This window comes from Cervus elaphus, chromosome 10, assembly GCF_910594005.1.
Source record: "Cervus elaphus chromosome 10, mCerEla1.1, whole genome shotgun sequence".
Taxonomy (NCBI): Eukaryota; Metazoa; Chordata; class Mammalia; order Artiodactyla; family Cervidae; genus Cervus; species Cervus elaphus.
Genome location: NC_057824.1, coordinates 27655751 through 27676393, shown reverse-complemented (window position 1 = coordinate 27676393; position 20643 = coordinate 27655751). Strand labels below are relative to the sequence as shown.

General features: G+C 41.0%; 1 long non-coding RNA gene and 1 other non-coding gene across 2 annotated transcripts in view; one reads left to right on the top strand and one right to left on the bottom strand.

Moving 5' to 3' along the window:
- Positions 1-715: 715 nt before the first annotated feature.
- On the bottom strand, positions 716-787 carry TRNAT-CGU. The gene has a single exon. It is a non-coding gene; the product is annotated as a tRNA-Thr (tRNA).
- Positions 788-933: 146 nt separating this feature from the next.
- The window catches only part of LOC122701429, a 73184-nt gene continuing 53474 nt past the window's right edge, over positions 934-20643 (top strand). The window contains exon 1 of the long non-coding RNA XR_006343078.1: positions 934-1262. This is a non-coding gene — a long non-coding RNA (uncharacterized LOC122701429). The remainder of the gene's footprint in view (positions 1263-20643) is intronic.

The following is a 20643-nucleotide window of genomic DNA, read 5'->3' as shown; positions in this document are numbered from 1 at the left end:
CTGGAGGGTAGGGGTAATTGCATAATATCTTTTTGCATAACATCTTTAAATGCAGGCGGGCAGCCCCCTGGTGATGCAAAGAAAACAGGTGCCCAACGACAGTAGCTGCGTTGACTGAGGCCAGTCTCTCGGCCAACCCTGACCAGAGACCCATTTTACTGGGGGGGCAAACGGAGGCTCAGAGAGAGAGAGAGAAAGGTGCAGATTTTCCTGTCGGACCAGCTCCAAGTCTGGGCAGGATTTCCTCCCTCTAACGCAGTGCCTACAATGGATTTCCTTTTAAAAATAGCAAGCCAGACACCAGCTGACTCTGGGTGTGGGCTCAGGAAGGCAACGGCAGTTCTCTCAGGAGAGTGGATTCAGTTGGACTTTAATGTTCAGAAAAATGCTCAGTGGCTCGAGCCAAGTGCCATCAGCAGTAAGTTCTTCTGCACTAAAGTCAGCGCTCGGGCCACGGTTTCCACGTGAGCCCTGGAGCCCGCGACCCCGGTCCGCCCGGCGCCCCCGACTATCCCGACCTCAGGCCAGGCCAACGAGACTCGGACCTTCTGCGCGGGCGAGGGAGCCTGAATCTAAACTGAGTGAAAACACTTGGCCCGCTTGGGATCCTGGGCGAGGACCTAAATACCGGATCGAAGATGGGTAGAAAATCGATGATCGTTGTGATCTCACACCCCTAAAAAGTCTCCCCTGGAAGGGGAAGGGTCCGCCTTACAGGCACGGACGGGGTTCGAACCCGTGATCTTCGGTTTACGAGACCGACGCCTTACCACTTGGCCACCGCGCCTGCGTTAGAATGGCGGCTCGGCGAGCCTCTATCCTGGCGCCGCTCCCTTGCGCTCGCGCCGCGAGCACGAGCGCAGGTCCAGCGCGCGCGCCCGCCCGGCTCCGCCCCCTCGTCGCGGCCGGGGGCGGGGCTCCAGCGTGCGCGTGCCGGCCGCTCCGGCGGGGCTGCCCCGCGGCTCCTGCTCGTCCGAGCCGGGCCCGGGCGGAGTCCGCAGGATCTTCATGGGCTCTCCGCTGGGGGAAGCTCGTCTGGAGCTCGGGAGCGGGCGGGACGCTCGCCGTCGTTTCAGAGCCTGGGGTTCGAATCCCAGCTCCTCCATAGAGACTTGGCGACCTTGGATGACCGGTCTCGGGGCCTCAGTTTCCCCTCTCGGGTGAGACACCCAGGAGGCGGAGGAAAGGTTGCGGACCCTTCGGGGCGATCCACCGCTGCCCTGCACGGAGCTGACGCTCAACAAGGGCTGTTGAATCAATGTGTAAGTGTAAGTTTTCTGAAATAAAAACTCCCAAACTCCTCCTCCTTTGGAGCCCCGGGAATGTGCCTGGCCCCGGGACCAGCGGCAGCACCTGGGAGCCGGTTAGGACTGCAGCTTCTACACGCTCAGCCCAGACCTGCCGAATTAGACCTGCTGCTGGAGCCCAGCGATCTGGGCGGTAACAGGCTCTCCAGGTGATGCTGATGCGCCGGCAAAGGCTGAACCCCAATGCTCTGGACAGTTGATACGCATATTCACGTTTATAGACTCGAACGAGCTCTTTTGTTTTTATTCAAGTGGACTGACTTGACAGTTCTGTCCTCTTTGATTTTCTATGAGTTAATGTGTTAACTAAGACATTGGCTTGTAGTGCATAATATAATCGCGATAGATAATAGCATATATTATTTTTTAAATGAATTAAATTTCTCTTACACATTAATGTGATGTGTACTATTACAATATTGCGTCATAAATTATATATACTGCATTATATACTATAATATCATCATGCATGGATGGGATGCCGTATTCTCCTTAATTACTGCTCGGCTTTCCACCCAGTGACATAGTTGATTTAATCAGTTTCTGGGAGTAAGGCTTTGGGTTGTTTGCAGCTTTTTTTTTTTCTCCCCCTGCACAGAACGTTCTACTATTTGAGCCTTTGTCGGCCTGGTACTAGTGATGTTTGTAGGGTGTAAGGAGATGTAAATTAAGAATGTCCACAGCCTACAGTGCAGGTGTTTAGGCAAATAGAAACCCTAAAATTGTGTTCACCAAGTTGTTTTAAATGACAGGGTTTGGTCAGGCGACTGGAAAAGGCTCTGACATTTACCCTCGGATACTAGGATAGGAACTCTGAGACTGCGCCAGGAGGGCTTGAGGTCTGGGTGCAAGCCACACTGTAGCTCAATTTAAATTTAAAAAAAATTGAACATATTCACAATTAAGACATGTATTTCTGAGCATTGCTTTCAAATAGTTGATGATAAAATTGGTTCCACTGTCGCCATCCATTTTTTTGGTGTTCATTGAGTTGTTGAAATTATTATGCAGAAAGGACGGGGCTTATAAAAAGGGTAAAGAAATTAGCAAATGAGAGAACATCATGTGTGGGCTGAACCCAGAACTAACTGGCTGGTGGAATGGAAATTAGATTCTAACAGGTGCTTTTTTTCAGCTTTGTCTTCCAAGGGGAGGGAGGGCGTTGAATGATAGAGATGCATCTGTATATCTTGATGGGCAGGTGGGATGCCCATGGTACTCAGGGTCTGGGGTGTCCTGAGGGAGGCTGGCCCTCTGACCATCCCTGAGTCCTGAAGTAGAGAACACAGGTCTGAGCCTCTTTATCTCACAGGTGTGAGGAGCCCTGAGCAGCCACAGATCTCGGACACCTGGCTGAAGGATCCGTGCCCCTGCACAACCATGTCCTCAAAAAGTATTGTCGGGGAAATTAACATGTAGGTTCCTTTCAGTGTGGTCCTCTCCGTGGTACTGGAGAACTTCCCTGGACAGCGTCTTCCAACCACGGTATCAGGACAGTCCCGTGCTGAACTTCCAATAAGCCCTTCCCTGATCAAGCAGAAACTTTCACCTTCTTAGGTGATAAGGAATTGTCCACTGTTCACCCTTATGGAAGGAACTTAAATCCAGTAAATGTTTCTTGTGCCCTTACAGGGTCCCTGGGGCAGGGGGCCTGATGTCACACAAATGACTGTGACCTGATCCTAGGCCTCCCCAGATGCTAGAGGGAGAACTAGGGCTGGCTGAAACAGATGGTGCTTTGAGGAGTCTGGGAAAGTGCTGTTTTAAGTGAGAAAGTGTTGAAATTGATCTGGTGATGAAGCCAGGTGACATGATGGAATACGTTTGATCTTTTGGGTTTCATCTATGTAATTGAGTTAGCCTAGATCTGAATAATTTATAAGCATCTGTGTTTATGTGCTGAAATTTTGTCACCTTTTTCCACTTTGGAAAAAAAGTCGTTCTGAATCTTTTATTTTCCTGCCCTTCTATTTCTCAGTGCCTTTCCCCAGAGCAGGGATTCTTAATCTGGTGCCCATTGCACTCAAGACCAAGAAATCTGTGAATTCCCCAGAAGTGTATGTAAAATGTGTGTGTTTCTGGCAAAGGGATGTCACGATTTTTATTAGGTTTTCAAAAAGGCCTGGTAAGGGTCCTTGAAACCACCAAGCCTTTTTACTCCCTCGCTCCTCTTCCTATGGTTCATGATTCACCCAGAGCCGACTCAGAGACAGTGGCGCCTAAAATTGATTCACCACAGTTGAGGTCGCTTAAAAAAATGAAGGTATCTAGAAAACCCTGTCCCCTTCCGGGCAGGACTCCTGCAGCCAGGCTGCTGTCCTGGCCACCCTCACCCCGCTTGCTGCCCACCCCCTGCCCCCCACCTCCCAGAGCAAGGGCTCCATCTGTTTCAGCAGACTGAAGTGTGTAAGGGGCTTGCACCTGCATTAGCTCCATGGAGCCTTGATAGTGCCCTGGCACGCTCAGCCCTTGGACCTGCACATCCCGGGAAAATGCAGACGGACACTGCGGTGGGGCTGAGGTTCTGTCTTTCTCACAACTCCCAGGCCGTGCTGGTGCTGCTGGTCTCTGGGCCCTCACTTTGAGAACCACCGTGCTAAAGTATTCTTGGAGAAATTCATCTTCATGCAAAAGAAGGTTAAAAAAAAACAAAAACGATCAGGCTTGGATATTTAGGTCAGCTGAGGTGATTGATGCCAGCAGGGTTTTCTCTGATAACCTAAATCAAGACTTCACCTGAAGAAGGCTCACTTAGCTACTCACAGCATCCCCATGATTCACTGTCAGTGATGGACCATTTATTTTTTATGGATATTTATTTCTTTGGCTGCACTGGGTCTTAGTTGTAGCATGTGGGATTGTTAGTTTTGGCATGCGAACTCTTAGGACCCTTAGTTGTGGCATATGGGATCTAGTTCCCTGAGCAGATTGTTAGTTTTGGCATGCGAACTCTTAGGACCCTTAGTTGTGGCATGTGGGATCTAGTTCCCTGACCAGGGATCGAACCCTAGCCCTCTGCTCTGGGAGCGCTGAGTCTTAGCCACTGGACCACCAGGGGAGTTCCAGGAATGGACAGTTTAGAACCCAGAGATGGAGGCCACGGCCCCCTTTCATTGCTTTATCTGATAAAATCAGGATTTTAGAGCAGGCTGAGCACCACAAAGGCTTGGTGGGGCTGGGCAGGTTGTAATATATGAAGCTGTGAGCTGAATGGGTGGAGGCCACACGGAATAGGGGGTGGAGGGCCAGGTTACGTGGTGCCATTTTCATTCCTGCCAGAAATACATGCGTTCCAGTTGAATCACATCTTTCAAATTCTCTATTTATTATTCTTCTGATTGACATATAGTTGACTTCAATGTTGTTAATTTCAGGTATATAGCAAAGTGGTTCAGTTATACATACACATACATATATATACACACATACATATATACTGTTTCAGATTCTTTTCCATTACAGCTTATGACAAGATATTAAATATAGTTCTTTGTACTATATAGTAGGACCTTGTTTATTTTTACATATAATAGGTTATATCTGCTTTTATATATATTAATATACATATATATGTGTATATATATACATATATACATAATATTATTATGTATTATTATGTATGTATTATATATATACATATATAATATATATTATGTATATACACATATGTATATAATATATTAATATACATATACACACACACACATATATATAGGCTTCCCACGTGGCACTAGTGCTAAAGAACCCACCTGTCAATGCAGGAGACATAAGAGATGTGGGTTTAATCCCTGGGTTGGGAAGATGCCCTGGAGGAGGGCATGGCAACCCACTCCAGTATTGTGTGGAGAATCCCATGGACAGAGGGTGAGCCTGGTGAGCTACAGTCCATAGGGTAAAGAGTGGGACATGACTGAAGCAACTTAGTGTGAGTGCCCATACACACACACACACACACACACACACACACACAGTTTGTGTCTGCTGGTCCCAAACCCCTAATTTATCCCTCCCCAACTTTTCCTCTTTGGTGACCATAAGTTTGCTTTCTATGACTATGAGTCTAATTCTGTTTTGTATACAAATTCATTTGTATAATTTTTTTGTTTTTGGATTCTGTGTATAAACGATATAATATTTGTCTTTCTCTGTCTTCACTTAGTATGGTAATCTCTAAGTCCATCTGTATTTTGCATTTTGGTTACTCTAGTAAATACGTGGCATCTCATTTTAATTTGCATTTCCCTGATGACTAAAGAAATTAAGCCCCTTTTCATGTGCTCATTGGCCATTTGTTACATCATCTTTTGTGACGTGTCTACTCAGATTCTTTACCCATTTTTGTAGCTTGTTTATCTTACTGTTTTTGAATGACCAGCTTGTTGTATGTTCTGAATATGAGTTGTTTTTCAGATATATGTATTTTGAATATTTTCTCCTGTGCTGTGGCTTGCATGTTCTTAATATTGTCTCTCAAAATGCAGAAGTTTTAATTTTTAAAAAATGTTTATTTTTTTTTGGCGGCATGCAGTCTTTGTTCAGCGCAGGGGCTTCTCTCTAGTTGTGGTGAGCCTGTGTGTGGGTTCTGTAGTTGCAGTATGTGGGTTCAGCTGCCCTGTGCCATTTGGGATCTTAGTTCCTCGACCAGGGATTGAACCTGCATCCCTGCATTGGAAGGCAGATTCTTAACCACTGGACCACCAGGGAAGAACCAAAGTGCAAACATTTTTTGAGTTAATTTTTGTGTATGATGTGAAAGTGGGCTTGATGTCCATTTTTTCCTATATCCAGCACCACTTGTTGAAACACTTATCCTCTCTCCATGGAATTGCTGTGGTACCCTTGTTAAAATCCATTTGACGGTGGACATGGAGTCTGTTCCTGGAGTTCTTTATGTTCCATTGATTTAGATATCTGTCTATACCAGTCACCACAGTCTTTGCATTTTATGGTGAGTCCTGAAATCAAGTATTATAAATCCTCCAACTTTGTTTTACCAAATTGTCTGCCTATGCTAGTCATTCATATCTGTATGATTTTCTGTATACTTTTTAGGATCAGCTCATCAGTTTACAAAATTGCCTGCTGAGATTTTGATTGGGATTGTATTGAAGCTGTAATTGACTTTGAGAGAAACTGATACCTTAACACTATTAGGTCCCCCCATCTTGAATATCTCAGTTGTTTGCTGCTGGTGCTTCGGAGTCTTGGATTTTAAATTCATTTCATTGGCATCTTCTATGCCATGTGAGTTTCCTGTGCTTTTCAGTGGAAGAGCAGCTAGAATGTTCCTGGTACCTCTGTCGACCTTCTTCCGTCTCTCCATCTAACCACAGATCCCTGCCGCGTGGAGGCCCCTGCAGCACGTAGCAAGCTGAGGACTGAAGCAGAATGGATCACCTGTGTGATGTCTGAAAAACTCAGAAGTAAAGCTCTCCTTGGAAAGAGAGTCAGGAGTTGTTTACACCCCCTTTCACAAATAACGCCAACCGGTCACAGAGTGGTATAAAGATGAATTCTGCAGAAAAATTACAGCTGTACAGAATGCCCTGGCATCGCCTCATCAAATCCATCTTAGAACCTCTAACCTTGGGAAATTATGTTTCAATTGGTTCATTCCGGAATAAGATCATGTTGGCAGCTATGAATAATACAAAGTTGTGTTCCTTCTCTTTTTTTCCCTTTTATTTTTCCCCAGATATGCTCTGAAAGGTCACCTAGATTATCTGAGGTACAAATATGGGCATCCAGAGTTGACAAAGGTTTTATGTATGTGAAAAGCAGTCCACAGTAACAGAATAAAATTGCTATTTCTCATTATTTGTTCTGCATTTGGTAGAGGACTCTGGCCCTCTCAGTGCTCTATCCTCCTCCTCTTTTCCAGGGGGACCACTCTCAGGAGTTTATTTTGGATCCTTCCACATCTTTGTCTTTCTGTACTGACACGTGTTCATACATAGGAAACGCAGTGTTTCCCTCGTGGCTCAGATGGTAAAGAATCTGCCCGCAGTGTGGGAGACCTGGGTTCGATCTTGGTCGGGAAGATCCCCTGGAGTAGGAAATGGCAACCCACTCCGGTATTCTTGCCTGGAGAATTCCATGGACAGAGGAGCCTGGTGGGTCCATGGAGTCCCAAAGAGTTGGACACAACTGAGTGACTTTCACTTCACTTCTCCCTGATTTGTTTTTAAAAATTTTTTAATTTATTTGGTTGCACCTGGTCTTAACGTGCAGTATGCAGGATATAGTTCCATGATCAGGGATTGAACCGGGGCCCCCTGCATTGGGAGCACAGTCTTAACCGCTGGACCACCAGGAAAGTCCCTCCTTTTAATTGCTGCCTTCTAGTCTGCTGGGGGACTGTAGCTCAGTAATAATAAATCCCCTATTGCTGGCCATCTATGTTGTTTCCAAGTTTTTCTTCACTGCAAGCGAAGCTGCTCTTGCATCTTTGCTCGTGGCTCTCTGAGCACACGTGTGGAAGCTTCTTTAGCAGAGATGTCAGGGTCATTGCTTTCCGAAGCTAACTTTCTGCTGCACTGTAGCAGCCTCAAGCAGGCAGTTCTGCGCGTTTCTGCTTGCTGGTGAGTGAGCAGGCCATTGGTAATACTGGGCTACGGGCGTGCTATTTGTTGTTACACAAGGCTCTCATTTTCAACTTTGTGTAGTTTGGTTGGGAGGAGGCAGAAACAATCAGCCATACACTTTGTGTGATGTCCTGCCTGGCTGAGGTCTGCCCCGCGTGGTGGAGACGAGGTGCGGGGGTGAGTGTGTTGGTAACAAATGAACAAATTCCTGTGGTTTCCATCTCGTACTGTGAGCTTATAAGAAGCATTGTGTGAATGTCCTCAGTGGATTCCCTCACATATATTGCCACTTTCTGTAAAGTAGTATCAGCGTCTCACATGAATGGTACATGGTGTGTGATTCTTAGTACTGCAGAGAGTCATTATTTTCCTTTAAGTTTGTTTTATTTTATTCGGCTGTGCCAGGTCTTAATTGCAGCATGTAGGATCTAGTTCCCTGACTGGGAATTGAACCTGGGCCCCTTGCACTGGGAGCATGGAGTCTTAACCACTGGACCACCAGGGAAAGTCTTCCTTTAGGTTTATTCATATTATACCATATTTAGAAAACTCAAACCTTTACTCATTAACGAGGAAGTCATTTTGATAGATAGATGGTGGCCTTTTCCTAGGCCTTGTATTTTAAGATCATTGTTTCATAAGTGACACTTGATCTAATGGGTTTCAAAAACATTTTTTTTTAGCCATTGCAAAATTTTGGTGAATTTATGCTTGTTATTGGGGCATCTTCCACATTACCCACCCCCCCATTTTTTAACTCTAAGCATTGAAGCAGTCTATACATGCTTAAAGATGAAATGTATCTTAAGAAGTTAAAAGTGGCTATTTTAAAATGTCATCTTCCATCATCAGATACCAATTATCCTATCCCCAGCTTTTGGTGTGGGAGGGGATTATTCCCAGGGATGTTCTTGGCAACTTGAAAAGATAAATGGGTGGAAAGAAATGAGAGCAGATGTGATGATGAACTTACAGAGCAGAACATACCTTTTGCATTTTCCCCTCGTGATTATGCTGTAGCCCTGTAAAACCATACATGTAGGCGTAAAAAGCCGGTAGAAAAACGTTGAACATGAAGGACGACCTTTTCCCTCGTTCCGTTATGGACACATTAGAATTGCTTTTATGGAAACAAGAGTAAGATTTTATCAGAAACAGTTTGTTGTTTCTCTCTCTCCTTCCATGGTTGGTAAAAAGCTCTCACTGTGTTTTCTTGTGAATGCTTTCTGTCTCTGTAGCTGTTCGCTGGATGCCAAGTGTGAATGGTTTCTCTGGTGCTTAGCTGTGTGTGTTTTGCCAGTTGCCGCCGTATATTAGGGAATGCTGTTTAATCCTGTACCAGCTCTAAAGAAAACACAAACGTTTAGGGAAAGTTTAAACACTGTATCCAGACTTCAACTTATCTCAGATAAAAGCTCTAGTTCCATTCAGGGAAAAACACCCATAGAAATCTAGGGTGGCTTTTTTCTTTTGAATTGGGGTTTTGGTTATTTCTCGTCCTTTTGTAAACCATCTCCCCTACAGTCTGACCACCATTATGCTTTCTGTCACTGTCTGTTAGTTTAAATATCCTAGAATTTTATATAAACGGACTCTAAACAGTATGTATTCTTTTCCTTTTTTTAAAAAAAGAAATTGATTTATGATGTTGTGTTAATTACTGTTGTACATCAGAGTGATTCAGTTTTACGTATATATTCTTTTTGTAAATACTCTTTTCCGTTATGCTTTATCATAGGATATTAAATATAGGTCTCTGTGCTATTCAGTAGGACCTTGTTGTGTTATGCATTCCTTTCCTGGATTCTTTTATTCAGTGTAATTATTTCACGACCCATCCATGTTGTGCATTGTTGAGAGCCAAGAATTTGTTCCTCGTTACTGATGGGTGGTATGGACATTTGAGTTGTTTGCAGTTTGGGGCTATTACAAATAAAGCTGCTATGAACTTTTGTGTACAAACCTTTGAAAGGACATTAAAAAGCTTTCATTCCTTTTGGGTGAACATATAAGAATGGAATGTCCAGATCAGATGTTTATATTTTTAGGAAACTGTTTTCCAGAGTGGTTGTGCCATTTTGCATCCCCACTGGCTGTGTGGGAATGGTCCAGTTCCTCCACGTCATCATCAACAGTTGGTGTGGTCAGTTTTTTAATTTAGCCATTCTGAAAGGTGCGCAGTGGTATCCCATTGTTTTGATTTGCATTTCTCTCTAATGACTAATGAAGCTGAAAATTTTTTCATTTATTTTTCACATATTTTCATGTGTTCATCTATCTTCTTTGGAGAATTGTCTGTTCATATGCCTTATGCATTTTTTATTGGCCATGCCACATGGCTTGTGGGATCTTAGTTCCCTGACCAGGGATTGAACTTGTGGCCCCTGTGGTGGACGTGCAGAGTCTTAACACTTTATTATTGAATTTTGAAAGTTGTTGATATATTCTGGGTACAAATCCTTTATCAGGTATGATTTCCAAATATTTTCTCCCAATTTGTGGCTCTTTTCCTTCTCTTAACAGTGTTCTTTTAAGGGCAGGAGTTTTAAATTTTGATAAAATTCAATTTATTTGTCCCCCTGTGGATCACTCTTTTCTTCTTATATCTAGGAAACTTTGCCTAACTCAAACTAACAATTTTTTTGTGGCTGTTGTATGTTTTCCTATAGATGTTTTGTAATTTGAGATTTTACATTTAGGTCTATGACCAACTTAGAGTTAACTTTGTATATGATGTGGGTTATGAATGGAAGTTCACTTTTTTGTATATAGATATCAAATTGTTCCAATGTCTTCTGTTGAAAGAATCATTCTTTCTCCATTGAATTGCCATTGCGCCTTTGTTGAAAATAAGTTGTTCACATGTCTCTGTGCTCTATTTTGTTCCACTAATCTATTTTTACACCAGTTCCACACTGTCTTAACTAACGTACTTTAATAATAAATCTTAAAATCAGGTAGTGTTAGTATTCCACCTCTGCCCTTCCTTTTGGCTATTCTAGTTCCTTGATATTTCAATGTGAATTTTAGAATTTGGTAACAATTTATACAATAAGACTGTTGGGATTGCATTTAACCTGTAGGTCAATTTGGAGAGAATTTAGCATATTGACATTATTGAATCCTCCAATCCCTGGATAAGATATATATTCTGATTTATTTAAGTCTTCTTTAATTTTCTCCTTGGAAAATTTTGCTCCTTGGAAGAAAAGCTATGAGAAACCTAGACAGCAGAGACACTACTTTGCTGACAAAGGTCCTTCTAGTCAAAGCTATGGTTTTTTCAGTAGTCATGTATGGATGTGAGAGTTGGATCATAAAGAAAGCTGACTGTCAAAGAATTGATGTTTTTGAACTGTGGTGTTAGAGAAGACTCTTGAGAGTCTCAAGGAGATCAAACCAGTCAATCCTAAAGGAAGTCAGCCCTGAATATTCTTTGGAAGGACTGATGCTGAAGCTCCAGTACTTTAGCCACCTGATGCGAGGAACTGACTCATTGGAAAAGATCCTGATGCTGGGAAAGGTTGAAGGCGCGAGGAGAAGGGGACGACAGAGGATGAGATGGTTGGAGGGCATCACTGACTCAATGGACATGAGCTTGAGCATGCTCCAGGAGTTGGTGATGGACAGGGAGGCCTGGCGTGCTGCGGTCCATGGGGTCGCAGAGTCGGACACGACTGAGCGACTGAACTCTTTAATTTCCTCAGCAGTGTTCTTGTTGTTCTCAGTGTACACATCTTTAACGTCTTTTGTCAGATTTTTTTTTTTTTCATATACGATTTTGGAGACTTTTATAAATGATACTATTTTAAAATTTCAATTTTTGATTATTCATTACTGGTAGATAGAAATGTGCTTGAATTCTTTATACTGGCCTAGTATTCTGCCACCTTGTTAAACTCACCTATTTGTAGTCTTTTGGTAGATTCCTTCAGATTTCTATATTGGCCATCATGTAATCTGTGAATAGTAACAGTTTTACTTCTTCCTTTCCAATCTGAATGGCTTTTATTTGTTTTTCTTTATTGGTTAGAACTTCTTGTATAATGTTGAGTGGAAGTGGCGAGGACACTCTTAGAGGACACTGTCAGAGGACATTCTTAGTTTATTTCTGATCTTCAGGAGAAAGCCGTCTTTGAGTATTAGGCATGGTGTTCCCAGTGGGTTTGTCATAGATGCCCTTTATCAGGTTAAGGATGTTCCCTTCTTCTCCTAATCAGTGAGGGATTTTTTTAAAAAAAAAAATCAGGAATGAATGCCCACTTTTTCAGTTGCTTTTTCTGTGTCTCTTGATATGATCATGGTTTTAAATTTTTTTAGTTTTCTTTGAGACCCCATATAGACCCCATATGGATTATAGACCTCCAGGCTCCTCTGTCCATGGAATTCTCCAAGCAAAAATTTTGGAGTGGGTAGCCATTCCCTTCTCTAGGGGATCTTCCCAACCCAGGGACTGAACTTGGGTCTCCCACATTGCAAGCAGATTCTTTACCGTCTGAGCCACTAGGGAAGCCCATATGGTAAATTACACTGATTAATTTTTAAACATTAAACTGTCATTACAGTCCTTGGACAGACTCTACTTGATCAGGATATATTATCCTTTTTATACATTGTTGGATCCAATTTTGTAAAATTTGTTTAGATATTTTGTATGTTCATGAAGGATATTGGTCAATTTTATTTATTTTTCTGGTAATGTCTTTGGTTTCAGTGTCAGGGTAATACTGGCATCATATTACAGAATAAGTTGAGGGGATAATAGGTTGCCTCCTTTTCAGTTTTCTCGTTTGCAGACAACTGGTAATATTTCTTCCTTAAATGATTGGTAGAATTCAATAGGAGAGCTTTCTGGGCTTGGGTTTTCCCTTATGAAGAAGTTTTTCACTGTTAGTTCAACTTCTTTAAATGATATGGAGCTAATCAGGTTATCTATTTTTTCTTAAGTGACTGAAGTTTGACTCTTTGAAGGAATTGTTTCATCTAAGTTTTTGACCCTATTGATAAAATTTTTCACAATATTTCCACATTATCCATTTCACATTTGTAGAATCTGTAGTGACACCACCCCTCTCATTCCTGATATTGGTAATTTGTGCCCTTTTGCTTAATTTTTCTGATTTGTCTGATTTACTGAAGGTTTGTCAAAATTGCTGATCTCCAGGGACCAGTTTCCAATTCTGAATTTTTCTGTATTGCTGTTCTGTTTATTTCATTGATTTCTGCTCCGGCCTTTATATTTCCTTTTTTCCATTTTAGGTTTACTTTGCTTTTCTTTTTCTAGTTTTTTTTTTTTTTTTTTTTTTTAGAGTGGATGCTGAGGCCACTGATTTGGGAACTTTTTTGTTTTTTTCCCCTAATAAAAGCATTCAAAAGTTCCCTTAAAGTGCTATAAAAGTTCCCTTCATGTACTGCTTTAGCAGCATATCATACCTTTTGATATATTGTATTTTTAAAATTTTCATTCAGTTCAAAATACTTTTCTCCCTTGGTTTATTGTTACACAGAAGTGTGTTCATTTCTAAATATTTGGGGATTTTCAAAAGATGTTCCTTTTATTAATTCCTAGTTTAATTTCACTGTGGTTGGGGATCATGTGCCTTTGAAAAGAATGTATTCTGTTGCTGGGTGAAGCATTGTACAGTATAAACATCAATAATGTCAAACTAATAGCATTGTTTAAATCTTTTTTTAAATAAAATCCTGTTGATTTCTTCTTGACTTGTTCTATCAATTACTGAGAGAGGTTATTGACATCTTTTCCTATAATTATGGATTTTTCTGTCCCTCTGTGAAGTTCTATAATTTTTTTGTTTCCTGTAGTTTGTTGTTAGGTGCATAAACATTCAGGATTCATTTGACTTCTTCATGAATTTGTCATTATGAAATGACCTCCTTTTTTAAATTTATTTTTTAATTGAAGGATAATCGCTTTACAGAATTTTGTTGTTTTCTGTCAAACATCAACATGAATCAGCCATAGGTGTACATATGTCCCCTCCTTCCTTCACCTCCCTCCCATCTCCCTCCCCATCCCACCCTTCTAGGTTGATACCGAGCCCCTGTTTGAGCTCTCTGAGACATAGAGCAAATTCCCATTGGCTGTCTGTTTTACATGTGGTAAGGTAAGTTTCCATGTTTTTCTCTGCATAACATCTCACCCTCTCTCCGCTCTCGCCATGTTCATACATCTGTTCTCTATGTCTGTTTCTCCATTGCTGCTTTGCAAATAAATTCATCAGTACCATCTTTCTAGATCCCATATATATGCGTTAGTATACAATATTTATCTTTGTCTTTCTGACTTACTTCACTCTGTACAACAGGCTCAAGGTTCATCCACCTCACTAGAACTGACTCAAATGCGTTCCTTTTTTATGGCCGAGTAATATCCCATTGTGTATATGTACTATAAGTTCTTTATCCATTCATCTGTTGATGGACATTTGGGTTGCTTCCATGTTCTAGCTATTGTAAATAGTGCTGCAATGAACATTGGGGTACATGTATCTTTTTCAGTTTTGGTTCTTCAGGGTATATGCCTAGGGGTAGGATTGCTGGGTCATATGGTAGTTTTATTCCTAGTTTTTTAAGGAATCTTCATACTGTCTTCTGTAGTGGCTGCATCAGTTTACATTCCTACCAACAGTGCAAGAGCGTCCCCTTTTCTCCACACTCAGCATTTACTCTTTGTGGACTTTTTGATGACGGCTATTCTGACCGGTGTGAGGTGATATCTCACTGTAGTTTTGATTTGCGTTTCTCTGATACTGAGCTATGTTGAGCATCTTTTCATGTGTTTGTTAGCCATCTGTCTGTCTTCTTTGGAGAAATATCTGTTGAGGTCTTTTTCCCACTCTTTGATTGGGTTGTTTGTTTTTCTGGTATTGAGTTGTATGAGCTGCTTGAATATTTTGGAAATTAATCATTTGTCAGTTGTTTCATTTGCTATTATTTTCTCCCATTCTGAGGGTTGTCTTTTCACCTTTTTTTCCTTTGCCGTGCAAAAGCTTTTAATTTTAACTAGGTCCCACTTGTTCACTTTTGTTTTTATTTCCATTATTCTAGAAGGAGGGTTTAAATGACCTTCTTTATCTCTGATAATATTCATTGCTCTGGAATCTCTGAAATTTTGTCTTATATAAATATAGCCATTCCAATAATTGATTAGTATTAGCATGGGATACCTTTCCTATATGGTTCTTTTTAATCTTTATCTGTGTCTTTATATTTAAAGTGTTTCTTATAGACCGCACAAAATTTGGTTTTGATTTTTTAGGCATTCTGAAAATCTGTCTTTTAACTGAATTATTTAGACTATTTAAATTTAATGAGACAAGTGATGAGTAAGTTTAAATTTATCATCTTACTATTTGCTTTCTGTTTGTCCCATCTGTTTTTTCCTTCCCTTTTCTCTCTTTTTATACATTTTTGATTTTGTTAGATTTTATAGTTCCATTAATCCCTTTGTTTGACTTATAGATATTACTTTTTTAAGTTTAGTGTTTGCTATAGGGCTTCCCTGGTGGCTCAGATGGTAAAGAATCTGCCCGCAACTGAGACCTGGGTTCAATCCCTGGGTTGGAAAGAACCCCTGGAGAAGGGAATGGCTACCCAGTTCAGCATTCTTGCCTGGAGAATTCCATGGACAGAGGAGCCTGGTGAGCAACCAGTCCATGGGGTGACAAAGATGTGACTGAGTGACTTTCATAGGATTCATAATATACATCTTTAACTTATTAGTGTCCACCATTAAGTGATACTATACCACTTAACATATAACATAAGTATTTTACAATAATATGCTCCTACATCTCTTCCTGACTTTTATGTTATTGTTTTCACATATTTCACTTTTACATATGTTGTAAAGCCCATTTTGTTGTTAATTTTGTTTAAATAATTAACTTTTAGGAGATTTTAGGAGACACATACACAGTGTATGTATACAATGGTATACTCAGTTCAGTTCAGTCACTCAGTTGTGTCCAACTCCCTGCGACCCCATGGACTGCAGCATGCCAGGCTTCCCTGTCCATCATCAACTCCTGGAGCTTGCTCAAACTCATATCCATTGGGTCGGTGATGCCATTCAACCATCTCATCCTTGTAGTCCCCTTCTGCTCCTGCCTTCAATCTTTCCCAGCATCAGGATCTTTTCCAGTTAGTCAGTTCTTCACATCAGGTGGCCAAAGTACTGGAGTTTCAGCTTCAACATCAGTCCTTCCAATGAATATTCAGGACTGATTTCCTTTAGGATTGACTTATTTGATCTCCTTGCAATCCAAGGGACTCTCCAGAGTCTTCTCTAACACTGGAGTTAAAAAGGATCAATTCTTCTGCACTCAGCTTTCTTTATGGTCCAACTCTCATATCCATACATGACTACTGGAAAAACCATAGCTTTGATTAGGTGGATCTTTGTTGACAAAGTAATGTCTCTGCATTTTAATATGCTGTCTAGGTTGGTCATAGCTTTTCTTCCAAGGAGCAAGTGTCTTTTAATTTCATGGCTCCAGTCACCATCTGCAGTGATTTTGGAGCCCCCCAAAATAAAGTCTGCCACTGTTTCCATTGTTTCCCCATCTATTTGCCATGAAGTGATGGGACCAGATGTCAATGATCTGAGTTTTTTGAATGTTGAGTTTTAAGCCAACTTTTTCACTCTCCTCTTTCACTTTCATCAGGAGCTTCTTTAGTTCTTCTCAGCTATAAAAAAAGAACATGTTGTCATTTGCAATAACAGGGATGGATTAAGTTAGATAAGTGAAGCATCCTTTGAGAAGGATAGGTGTTAACTTTTCTCTAAATGTTTGGTAGAATTCACCTATGAAGCCATCTGGTCCTGGACTTTTATTGGGAGTTTTTAAATTACTGATTTATTTTCATTACTGGTAATTGATCTGTTCCTATTTTCTATTTCTTCCTCATACAGCCTTGAGAGATGATAGTACATTTCTAGGCTGTCCATTTTATTGGCATATAATTGTTTGTAGTAGTCTCTTATGACCTTTTGTAGTTCTATGATATTGGTCATAACTTCTTTTTCACTTCTGATTTTATTGATTTGGGCCCTCTTGATGAGTCTGGCTAAAGATTTATCAATTTTCTTTTCAAAGAACTAATTCTTAGTGTCATTGAGCTTTTCTATTGTTTTTTAGTCTCTATCTCTGCTCATTATGATTTCTTTCCTTTTATTAACTTTGGGTTTTGTTTGTTCTTCTTTTTCTAGTTCCTTTAGGTGTAAGGTTCAGTTCAGTTCAGTTCACTCAGTTGTGTCCAACTCTTTGCGACCCCATGAATCAAAGCAAGGTTAGGATGTGTATTTGATATTTTCCTTGTTTCCTGAAGTAACCTTGTATCATTATGAATTTCCCTCTTAGTACTGCTTTTGCTACATCCTGTAGAGTTCAGATTGTTATGTTTTCATTTCTGTTTGTCTCCAGGTATGTTTAAATTTGTTCTTAGATCTCTGTAGTGACCCGTTGATTGTTTAGTTGTATGTTGTTTAGCCTCCACATGTTAGTGTGGTTTTTTTTTTTTCCCCATTTTTTCCCCTTGTAGTTGATTTCTAGTTTCAAAGTGTTGTGGTCAGAAAAGATGTTTAATATTATTTCAATTTTCTTAAAATTACCAAGGCTGTTTTGTGTCCTAGTATGTGATCTATCCTGGAGAATGTACCATGTATTGGAATTATATAATATTTATCTTTTTTGACTGGCTTATTTAACTTAACATAAGATCCTCAATGTTCATCCATGTACAGTGCACTGGAATTTCCTTTTTAAAGGGCTGAATAGTATTCCATGGTATGTGTATGGTTTTGTTTATCCATTCATTTATCAATGAACACTTGGGTTGCTGCCACCTACTGGCTACTGTGAATAATTCTGCTAAGCACAGTTCAGTTCAGTTGCTCAGTCGTGTCTGACTCTTTGCGACCCCATGAATCGCAGCACGCCAGGCCTCCCTGTCCATCACCAACTCCCGGAGTTTACTCAAACCCATGTCCATTGAGTCGGTGATGCCATCCAACCATCTCATCCTCTGTCATCCCCTTCTCCTCCTGCCCCCAATCCCTCCCAGCATCAGGGTCTTTTCCAATCAGTAAACTCTTCACATGAGGTGGCCAAAGTACTGGAGTTTCAGCTTCAGCATCTGTCCTTCCAATGAACACCCAGGACTGATCTCCTTTAGGATGGACTGGTTGGATCTCCTTGCAGTCCAAGGGACTCTCAAGAGTCTTCTCCAGGAGTGGGATTGCTGGGTCATATGGCAGTTCTATTTCCAGTTTTTTAAGGAATCTCCACACTGTTCTCCATAGTGGCTGTACTAGTTTGCATTCCTACCAACAGTGTAAGAGGGTTCCCTTTTCTCCACACCCTCTCCAGCATTTATTGCTTGTAGACTTTTGGATAGCAGCCATCCTGACTGGCGTGTAATGGTACCTCATTGAGGTTCTGATTTGCATTTCTCTGATAATGAGTGATGTTGAGCATCTTTTCATGTGTTTGTTAGCTGTCTGTATGTCTTCTTTGGAGAAATGTCTGTTTAGACCTTTGACCCATTTTTTGATTGGGTCGTTTATTTTTCTGGAATTGAGCTGCAGGAGTTGCTTGTATATTTTTGAGATTAATCCTTTGTCTGTTTCTTCATTTGCTATTATTTTCTCCCATTCTGAAGGCTGTCTTTTCACCTTGCTTATAGTTTCTTTTGTTGTGCAAAAGCTTTTGAGTTTAATTAGGTCCCATTTGTTTATTTTTGCACTTATTTCCAATATTCTGGGAGGTGGGTCATAGAGGATCTTGCTGTGATTTATATCGGAGAGTGTTTTGCCTATATTCTCCTCTAGGAGTTTTATAGTTTCTGGTCTTACGTTTAGGTCTTTAATCCATTTTGAGTTTATTTTTGTGCACTGGGATGACCCAGAGGGATGGGATGGGGAGGGAAGTAGGAGGGGGGTTCAGGAGGGGGAACACATGTAAATCCATGGCTGATTCATGTCAATGTATGGCAAAAACCACTACAATATTGTAAAGTAATAGCCTCCAACTAATAAAAATAAATGGAAAAAAAAAGTCTTCTCCAACACCATAGTTCAAAAGCATCAATTTTTCGGTGCTCAGCTTTCTCACAGTCCAACTCTCACATCCATACATGACCACTGGAAAAACCACAGCCTTGACCAGACGGACCTTTGTTGGCAAAGTAATGTCTCTGCTTTTTAATATGCTGTCTAGGTTGGTCATAACTTTCCTTCCAAGGAGTAAGCGTCTTTTAATTTCATGGCTGCAATCACCATCTGCAGTGATTTTGAAGCCCCCAAAAATAAAGTCTGACACTGTTTCCACTGTCTCCCATCTATTTCCCATGAGTTGATGGGACCAGATGCCATGATCTTAGTTTTCTGACTGTTAAGCTTTAAGCCAACTTTTTCACTCTCCTCTTTCACTTTCATCAAGAGGCTTTTTAGTTCCTCTTCACTGTCTGCCATAAGGGTGATGTCATCTGCATATCTGAGGTTATTATTTCTCCTGGCAATCTTGATTCCAGCTTGTGCTTCTTCCAGCCCAGCGTTTCTCATGATGTACTCTGCATGTAAGTTAAATAAGCAGGGTGACAATATACAGCCTTGACGTACTCCTTTTCCTATTTGGAACCAGTCTGTTGTTCCATGTCCAGTTCTAACTGTTGCTTCCTGACCTGCATACAGGTTTCTCAAGAGGCAGGTCAGGTGGTCTGGTATTCCCATCTCTTTCAGAATTTTTCACAGTTTATTGTGATCCACTCAGTCGAAGGCTTTGGCGTAGTCAATAAAGCAGAAATAGATGTTTTTCTGGAACTCTCTTGCTTTTTCGATGATCCAGTGGATGTTGGCAATTTGATTTCTGGTTCTTCTGCCTTTTCTAAATCCAGCTTGAACATCTGGAAGTTCATGGTTAACATACTATTGAAGCCTGCCTTGGAGAATTTTGAGCATTACTTTACTACCGTGTGAGATGAGTGCAATTGTGTGGTAGTTTGAGCATTCTTTGGGATTGCCTTTCTTAGGGATTAGAATGAAAACTGACCTTTTCCAGTCCTGTGGCCACTGCTGAGTTTTCCAAATTTGCTGGCATATTGAGTGCAGCACTTTCACAGCATCATCTTTCAGGATTTGAAATAGCTCAACTGGAATTCCATCACCTCCAGTAGCTTTGTTCGTGGTAATGCTTCCTAAGGCCCACTTGACTTCACATTCCAGGATGTCTGGCTCTAGGTGAGTGATCACACCATCGTGATTATCTGGGTCGTGAAGATCTTTTTGTATAGTTCTTCTGTGTATTCTTGCCACCTCTTCTTAATATGTTCTGCTTCTGTTAGGTCCATACCATTTCTGTCCTTTATTGAACCCATCTTTGCATGAAATGTTCCCTTGGTATCTCTAATTTTCTTGAAGAGATCTCTAGTCTTTCCCATTCTATTGTTTTCCTCTATTTCTTTGCATTGATCGCTGAGGAAGGCTTTCTTATCTCTTTTGCTATTCTTCAGAACTCTGCATTCAAATGGGAATATCTTTCTTTTTCTCCTTTGCTTTTCACTTCTCTTCTTTTCAGAGCTATTTGTAAGGCCTCCTCAGACACCCATTTTGCCTTTTTGCATTTCTTTTCCATGGCGATGGTCTTGATCCCTGTCTCCTGTACAATGTCACGAACCTTCGTCCATAGTTCATCAGGCACTCTGTCTATCAGATCTAGTCCCTTAAATCTATT